Here is a 9,017-nt window from a genome sequence, read left to right as displayed (position 1 = left end):
GCATATGATGATTGTAAAGTTGGACCGGACACTTGCAGATGTATGCATGTTGAAAAGAAGGAAGAAGATGCCTTAAAATTGATGGAACGATATATTAATTTATTTAAAAGACTCGATGGAAAAAAAAAAATTAAAATGTTATAAAAAATTAAAAATTAAAATCTACTGTGAAAAATTCAACAAGATAGAGAGTGCTTGAAATAAAGTCATTTCAGAGCAAAATGACAATTTTAAGTGCGTACTCAGATCTTGAAAATGAGTACGCACATCATATGGAAAAAATTTTGGCGAGGATGGAGGAGTTCCAAGAAAAGGATAGTGGATGAACTTTACTCCATCTAAATCGATTGGAAATGAATATTAATAAATATTCACCTATAAGAGGATCCTCCTTTATCAAAACACCAGTAGTCTTAGAAAAGAAAAAGGCAATAATAAATGTGCAGAATATTAATGATGAATTTTGTTTTAAATGGAGTATAATTGCAGCATTAAGCAATTTATCCAAAAACGCACATACAGATGATGTAGCTGATAAAAGATGTAGCCAACACAAAGTAAATATATCGGATGATATCATTCATGTCAATGGCCACACAATTTTTCTGATTTGGAATTCCCATTGAAACCAACGGAAATCGGGAAATTTATGAAAAATAATAGTGATCTCAGTATCACGTTCTTCGTCTTCGATGATAGAGTTATTTTTGGCCCCATTTTTTACGCTCCCGAAGTGAGGGTAAATTCAATAAATTTACTTCTGTTAGAGGAAGGGTGTAAAGCGCATTACACTTTTCAAATTTATCAAGGTAAGTTATATTATTATTATGCTAACAATTTTATATATATATATATACATATATATATATTTTTGTTTTTGTTTTTTTAATTAAAAAATTTTAATATTTATTTTTAAATTATCTAATGTTTTTTTCTAAATTTATTTTTAGTTTGGTTTTCTCTCAAAATTCGAGAGAGAAATCTAAGCAATGGTTTTGCCACATTTGCTTAGTGAAGAAGCTGCCAACCGGCATTCGGAATTTTGTGGGAAAAAGGTGTCCAGACTCTGCGGTATACAAATTACCAGAAGGAGGTGATGATTCCGTTTACGGTATACGCGGACTTTGAACGTATCCTTAAGCCAAATGTAAGTCAAGAATCAATTAATTTAATATTATTAATACACATGTACCTATTTCATATGCATAGTATATAAAGTGTGCATATGATAATATGATAATAGCCGTCGTCGATCGTCCGCTCTGGTTTATATTTACGTTTAGCGTTTGTGCTTTGCTAAGTTAAGTTCAGTATTCCAATGTAAGCAGCCCAATAAAGCTGAACGCGTTTTAAATCTAACCACGACTCCCCCGACTTCTTTCTTTCGTTTCACCAATTCTGGAATCTTTTGCGGCAACAACGCCCCCCTTCAACATTTGGTCCTTCGAGCCGGATGATTCCTGGATTTTCTTCTGCCAGCAGTTCCCGGCATTGTTCCGCCAAAAGATAAGTGCCGCCATATCTTCTCTCTGCCGGTCTTCAGCAGTGGTCCGAACATTAAATTTTGTTCACACTGCCTCAAGATTGTTTTTCCCTCCGGGTCAACTCCAAGTCCGAGTTTTCCGACACAACGGCAGTTTGAGATTTTCTTCAAATTCTTCAAAGTTTTCCATCCGTCTCCGTTTTGTATGCTGCCCATATTTCTCGCCGTTTTCGGCCTCTCCGGCCACATACATATTTTTTTGATGCAATTAATCCGCGAAAAATTCGCAAGTGAACAGTGAAATTGTGTGGTGACAAAAAGAAGGCATAATTAATATTGGCCAGCCGGTGTGAATTAGTTCCGGAATTTCCAAATTCACCGAACAGTCCGCCGCTGTCGTAATATTTGTTTTTATCTTCCCCAATCAGTGTCATTTTTTACACCACATAACTTTTCTGTTCCCCCAACTATACAGTCCACTTATCAACGCTCCACTGTGCCAACATATGCCCACATGCCCTTACATTTATCCGTACCTGCATGCATGTCCATATATTTTCTGCCTCCAATTTCAGGAAATATATAACCGATAAAATTTAACATATACAGTCCACTTATCGACGCTCCACTGTGCCAACATATGCCCCACATGCCCTTACATACATATATCCGTACTTGCATGCATGTCCATATATTTCCAAATATTTTCTGCCCCCAATTTCAGGAAATATATAGCCGATAAAATTAAAAAAAAAATTTAAATTTTCTAAAACCAACAATTATAAACCGCCATTTCACTACAAATCCGTGATTGTGTCGCTTAAATTCTTAAATACTCGACCTAACCGTGTTGTTTTTATACCCTTGCAGAGGGTATTATAATTTTGGTCAAAAGTGTGCAACGCAATGAAGGAGACATCTCCGACCCCATAAAGTATATATATTCTTGATCAGGATCACCTCCTGCGTTGATATGAGCATGTCCGTCTGTCCGTCTGTCTGTCTGTTTCTACGCGAACTAGTCTCTCAGTTTTAAAGCTATCGACTTGAAACTTTGCACACACCCTTCATTCCTTTGCACGCAGTATATAAGTCGGAACGGCCCGGATCGGCCGACTATATCCTATAGCTGCCATATAACTGATTTATCGGAAATGGTATAACTTCGGTGTTTTTAGAGTTAGAGAGTTCAAATTTTACACGAGTGCTATTTTTGGCAAAATAATACGACATGCAATACAAATTTCGTAAGGATCGGCCGACTATATCCTATAGCTGTCATATAACTGAACGATCGGAAATGACCCAACTTTCGCGTTTTTGAAGATAGAAAGCTGGAACGTGGTACAGGTTATATTCTTGGTCAGTTAATCCGACTTACCAAATTTCATAACGATCGGCCGACTATATCTTATAGCTGCCATATAACTGAACGATCGGAAATGGTTTTTGGTAGAAATACCAACTTTGGTATTTTTGAAGATAGAAGCTTGAGACTTTTTTTAGATTTTGTATTGTAATAAATTGGATTATATATTCATATTCCTATAGGGATCGGCCAACTATATCCGATTTTTGCGATATATATCCGGTTTAAACTGCAAGGGTATATAAACTTCGGCTCCGCCCGAAGTTAGCTTTCCTTTCTTGATTGGTGCTGTTTTTTTTTGGACTCTGAGAAAGCCGACAAAAAGCCGCGTTCGATCCGAGCCATCAGTTTGGACCGATCTCAATCCGCATCTCCGCGGACGCCTCTTTTGAAGCCTAAGGCTACCAGTGCCAGTCCAAGGAAAAAGAGTGACAAATCCGTCAATACAACCCCCGGTCCTTCACAGAGGCAGACTCGCTCCGTTGCAAAAATGGCTCCAAGTGCGGTCGAAGTGGCGTTGAAAAAGTTCATCGCCACAACAGATCGAATTAGCCAATTTGAGGCTAACATAAATACTCCGGGCGCCCCAGAAACGGAAATAGGCTCCCAATACATGTGCGAAGTCCATCGGGACCAAATTCGGGCACTATGGGAGAAGGTGGAGAAGATCTATGAGAGCTGCTCCGATTTGCTAGCCGGGTCCGACGACAATGCGGCCGCCTCGACAGTGCTGGAAGCGAAGTACAGCTACTGTTACTCCGTCTATTCGAGATTTATTGCCCAGCTTCGGGAGAAAATTGCTTCCCAAACCACTCAGACTCCCGTCAATGTCCACACGCCCGCGCCTACAGGCTGCCGGTTACCTCCGGTGGATACCGAGGTCTTCGCGGGTGATTATTTTCGGTGGCCCACCTTCAGAGACTTGTTTAAGGCCATTTACATCCAAAACTCGCGGCTCACCCCGGTAGAGAGGTTGTTCCACTTACTGTCCAAAACAAGTGGTGACGCCCACGCCATTGTTTCTAAGGCTCCGCTTACCCATGAGGGGTTTGTCGTCGCTTGGCAAAGCCTCACAGACCACTTTGAGAACCGGCGGCTATTGGTCAATAGCCAGTTGAAAATCCTTTTCAACCTCCAGGTAATTTCACAAGAGTCCGGGGTCGCGCTGAAGGAGCGTCAAGCCACCATTCAGAGTTGTCTGACAGCCCTAGCAATGTCCGCCATCAATGTTGAGGCTTGGAACTGCCTCCTGGTGTTTATGATTTCGTCAAAGCGCCCCAAAGTCACACTTTCCATGTGGGAGCAATCCGTCCATAATAAGGCCGAAATTCCAACATGGAAGGAATAAGACAACTTCCTGACAGAGCGCCATCGCACTCTGGAAGCAATCGACGACGTCAGGCCTAGTGGCTCCGGGCAACTTCCGCCAAGGTCGGGTACTCCTACTGCCCCTGCTCGAAGGCTTAATTCATACGAGACTCGAGTGGTTCCGGGCCCCAAGGGTTGCGATCTCTGTTCGAGGGAGAACCACCCCATTCGCTTATGTCCGCGGTTCCTGGAAATGGACGTAAATGGGCGCTCTGACTACATAAGGAGGAAGCAGTTATGTTTAAACTGTTTTGCCCGAGGGCCTAGCAGCGAGACTGCACGAGCACCCATACCTGCTTCACATGCCACAGCCGACACCACACCCTCCTGCACCGCGGCAATCCGTTCGCCACCGCTCCAAGTCCGCCTACGCCGCCTACCGCTCCAAGTCCGCCTACGCCAGCAAACGGCTCAGAGGATCAGTCGAATGTGCAGGTGTGTTTCGCTTCCGGGTCAGGAGCAGTCCTACTGCGCACGGCCCTTATCAACGTGTGCCATTTGGGGTGCACCGTCCAGGCACGAGCACTAATAGACTCAGGGTCCGAAGCGACTTTCATAACGGAACGACTGTTCAACCTCGTCAAGCCTCCTTTCAAGACGATTCAAGCCCAAGTTTCCGGCCTTAATCAGACCATTTCCGCGCAGTCTACTAAATTGTGCCATTTCTCCATTCGGTCCCCGTCTAGACCCGGGCTACAATTAGAGACTGCGGCTTACGTTCTTCCGCAGTTGGCAGGAAATCTGCCATCACATCCGATTTCGCGAGATCTTCTCAAGGGGCTGCCCGACATTCCCCTGGCGGACCCCAACTTCTTTGAGAGCTCCAAAGTCGATGTGTTATTAGGAGCTGACATTCTTCCGTCCATTCTCCTCGGTACTGACCGGCCCATTATCTCCAGCCAACCCCCGCAGCGTGTCTGTTTTTTCCGCACGAGTTGCCCGCAGCCTCGGTGACTCACTGGATCAGGGAGAGGTGCCCACACGGATCAGTTCGGAATCGGACTCAGGTTGCGAGCACAATTCTGTCTCGAGTCCTTCTTTAATTTACGCATCGCATCACGCTGCAAGGTGGCAATCAGCTGATGATCCGTCTGATCCGGGCCAAATTCTGGATTCCAAGATCATATTCAGCACGATGTCGCCACGCCCACGCAACGCCCAGTCACTGGAGAGCAGATGTACTCGAGGTACACAATCCTACCGATGCCGAGTCTGCAATGGGATCCATCCATTGAAGAAGTGTCGGCGCTTCCTACGCCTTAGTGCCGAGGAGCGGCTCCGAGCGGCTCTCGTGAACCGCTATTGCTCGAGCTGCCTGGCCCACGAGCACTCCGACGGATCCTGTCGGCGTGGGGACGGCTGTAAGACGTGTGGTCACGATCACCACACGCGATCACCATCGGGTGCCGTCCACCGTTCGTCCGCCCCCGTCATCCGCGCCTAGGCAATTTTCCGCCTCTCCTCGAGGGCCCCCGCAGGACGCGGTCGCTGCGCCCACACTATCGTCGCTGCTGAACCGGAACAGCGTCAACACCGGGACCCGGATCTTTGACACGGGGCTTTCATCGACCCGTGTACGCCCTCTAGCTGCAGTGACGCATAGCTAGCGACGGGGGATCTATTGCAACCCGAGCGATTGCAAGGGGGGGGGAGAATGTTTAGGTGAGGGGCCGTTGTGCCGCTCAGCTGAACTTAAGAGCGCATCCGCGCTGAAAAGCTCATCCGTGCTGAAGAGCGCATCCGCGCTCGCCCCTCTATGCATTCTACCTCTCTCGACGGCCGTCGTCGATCGTCCGCTCTGGTTTATATTTACGTTTAGCGTTTGTGCTTTGCTAAGTTAAGTTCAGTATTCCAATGTAAGCAGCCCAATAAAGCTGAACGCGTTTTAAATCTAACCACGACTCCCCCGACTTCTTTCTTTCGTTTCACCAATTCTGGAATCTTTTGCGGCAACAACGCCCCCCTTCAACATTTATAAAAGATTTAGCTTTCATACCTGGTGAAATAAAGGTTATCCCATAAACAAGGAACAATACATTTCAATTTCAAAAATAATAACTTAAGAAAATGGCAAAAATTTTGAAGTTAGGTTTTTAGATTCATTTAGATTTATGCCTTCATCATTAGATGCATTGGCAGGAAATTTAGATAGTCAACAACTAATTACAACACAAATATTTTCCCTTTAGAAAAAGAATTTAATTTAATGCGTCGAAAGGGTGTATTCCCTTATGAATATTTAGATTCAATTGAAAAATTGAATGATAGGCAACTACCTCCAATTGAAGCTTTTTATAATTCTTTAACGGGGCATGATTGTTCAATCGAAAATTATACCCATGCTCAAGAAGTCTGGAGTGAGTTTTCTTGTGAAAACTTGCAAGACTATTTGGAGTTTTGTTAATGACTGATATTTTTGAAAACTTCAGAAGTCTTTGCATGAAGATTTATTCCCTCGACCCAGCACATTTTTTCACTACCCCAGGATTCTCATGGGAAGCAATGTACGAAATTTGAACTAGATCTGTTAACAGATATAGATCAATATAAATTCATTTAAGCGGTATTCGTGGTGGTTTAGTCCAATGCACATGTAGATATTCAAAAGCCAATAATAAATATGTTGATAATTTTGATAGTACAAAAAAATCATCGTATTTAATATATTTGGATGCGAATAATTTATATGGTTGGGCAATGTCACAATCGTTACCATATGGAGGGTTTGAATGGGTTTCGAGGGAAGAGATAAATATAATAATCATTTCAGAACTTAATGATGATAATGAGTATGGGTATATTTATACCCTTGCAGAGGGTATTATAATTTTGGTCAAAAATGTGCAACGCAGTGAAGGAGACATCTCCGACCCTATAAAGTATATATATTCTTGATCGGGATCACCTCCTGAGTTGATATGAGAATGTCCGTCTGTCCGTCTGTCTGTCTGTTTCTACGCAAACTAGTCTCTCAGTTTTAAAGCTATCGTCTTGAAACTTTGCACACACCCTTCTATCCCTTGCACGCAGTATATAAGTCGGAACGGCCCGGATCGGCCGACTATATCCTATAGCTGCCATATAACTGATTGATCGGAAATGGTATAACTTTAGTGTTTTTAAAGTTAGAGAGTTCAAATTTTAGGTGAGAGCTATTTTTGGAAAAATAATACGACATGCTAAAGGATCGGCCGACTATATTCTATAGCTGATATATAACTGAACGATCGGAAATGACCCAACTTTCGTGTTTTTGAAGATAGAAAGCTGGAACTTGGTACAGATTATATTTTATGTCAGTTGATCCGACCTACAAAATTTCATTAGGATCGGCCGACTATATCCTATAGCTGCCATATAACTGAACGATCGGAAATGGTATTTGGTAGAAATATCAACTTTCGTATTTTAGAAGATAGGAGCTTGGGACTTTTTTTTTTAAATTTTTTGTTGTAATTTATTGGTTTTATTATGATGTAATCATAAGAATCGGCCAACTATATCCGATGTTTGCGATATATATTCGGTTTTAACTGCAAGGGTATATCAACTTCGGCTCCGCCCGAAGTTAGCTTTCCTTTCTTGTTTTTAAGTGGATTTAAAATATCCCTACAAGCTCCATGATAAACATAATGATCTTCCGATTTCTTAATTATCAATTATCAATTATCAATTACCAACACCATCTGATAAAATAAAAAAATTAATAGCAGATCTAAGGGATAAAGAAAAATATATTATTCATTACAAAAATCTTCAGCAATGTATAGAAAATGGTTTAATTCTAACAAAAATTCATAAGAGTTCTTCGCTTTTTCCAAAAGCCTTGGCTTAAAACCTACATTCATTTAAATACCTGCAAAAAATGCATTTGAAAAAGATTTTTTTAAACTTTTAAACAATGCGGTCTATGGGAAAACTATGGAAAATGTTGATAAAAGGGTGAATGTGAAGTTGATCACAGAATGGGAAAGTGCTTCCCCATCCGATTCTAGTGGTCGAAAAAGAGATTGCGCCAGATCCTTATTTTTCCAAATCGAATTTCCATAGTTTTAAACAGTTTTCAGAGAACTCTTATGCTTTTCAAATGAAGAGATTAAATGTTCTTTATAATAAACCATTATATTTAGGATTTGCTGTGTTAGATCTATCAAAATGGAAGATGTATGATTTTCATTATAATTATATAAAACCAAAATATAATGAAAATGTACAATTAAATTATATGGATACTTATTCCTTTATATATAGTGTAGAAACAGTTGATTTTTATAAAGATATACAGGATGATATCCATAACAAGTTTGATACATCAGATTATTGTAGTGAATTATTAAATCTATATAATTTCCCTAAAGTACATAAAAAAAAGTTGGGTTTTTTTTTTAAAGATGAATTAAACGGAAGACCAATGACTGAATTTGTTGGTTTACGTTCCAAAATGTATGCATTCAAATCTTCGTCTTCGTCTTTCGTCTTCCGAAAGTAGTGGTACTACTGAAAAAACCGTTAAAAAATCAAAGGGGGTTAAAAGAAGTGCAATAGATGAATTAACTTTCAATAGCTTTAAAAATGTTTATTTTCAGAAGAGGAAGTGATAGGTGGAATGACAATGTTCAAATCAAAAAATCGTACGATATCTACAGTTAATTGTAAAACAGTTGTTCTTAGTCATAAAGATACCAAGTTAGTAATTCAAGATAATAAAATAAATACACTACAATATGGACATTATAAAATAGAAGAAAAAGGATTAGAAAATAAGCTGGATGAAATTGAATCAAATATTTATGTGTA

Source organism: Drosophila bipectinata, chromosome XR (genome assembly GCF_030179905.1).
Source record: "Drosophila bipectinata strain 14024-0381.07 chromosome XR, DbipHiC1v2, whole genome shotgun sequence".
Lineage (NCBI taxonomy): Eukaryota > Metazoa > Arthropoda > Insecta > Diptera > Drosophilidae > Drosophila > Drosophila bipectinata.
This window is presented reverse-complemented; position numbering follows the sequence as displayed.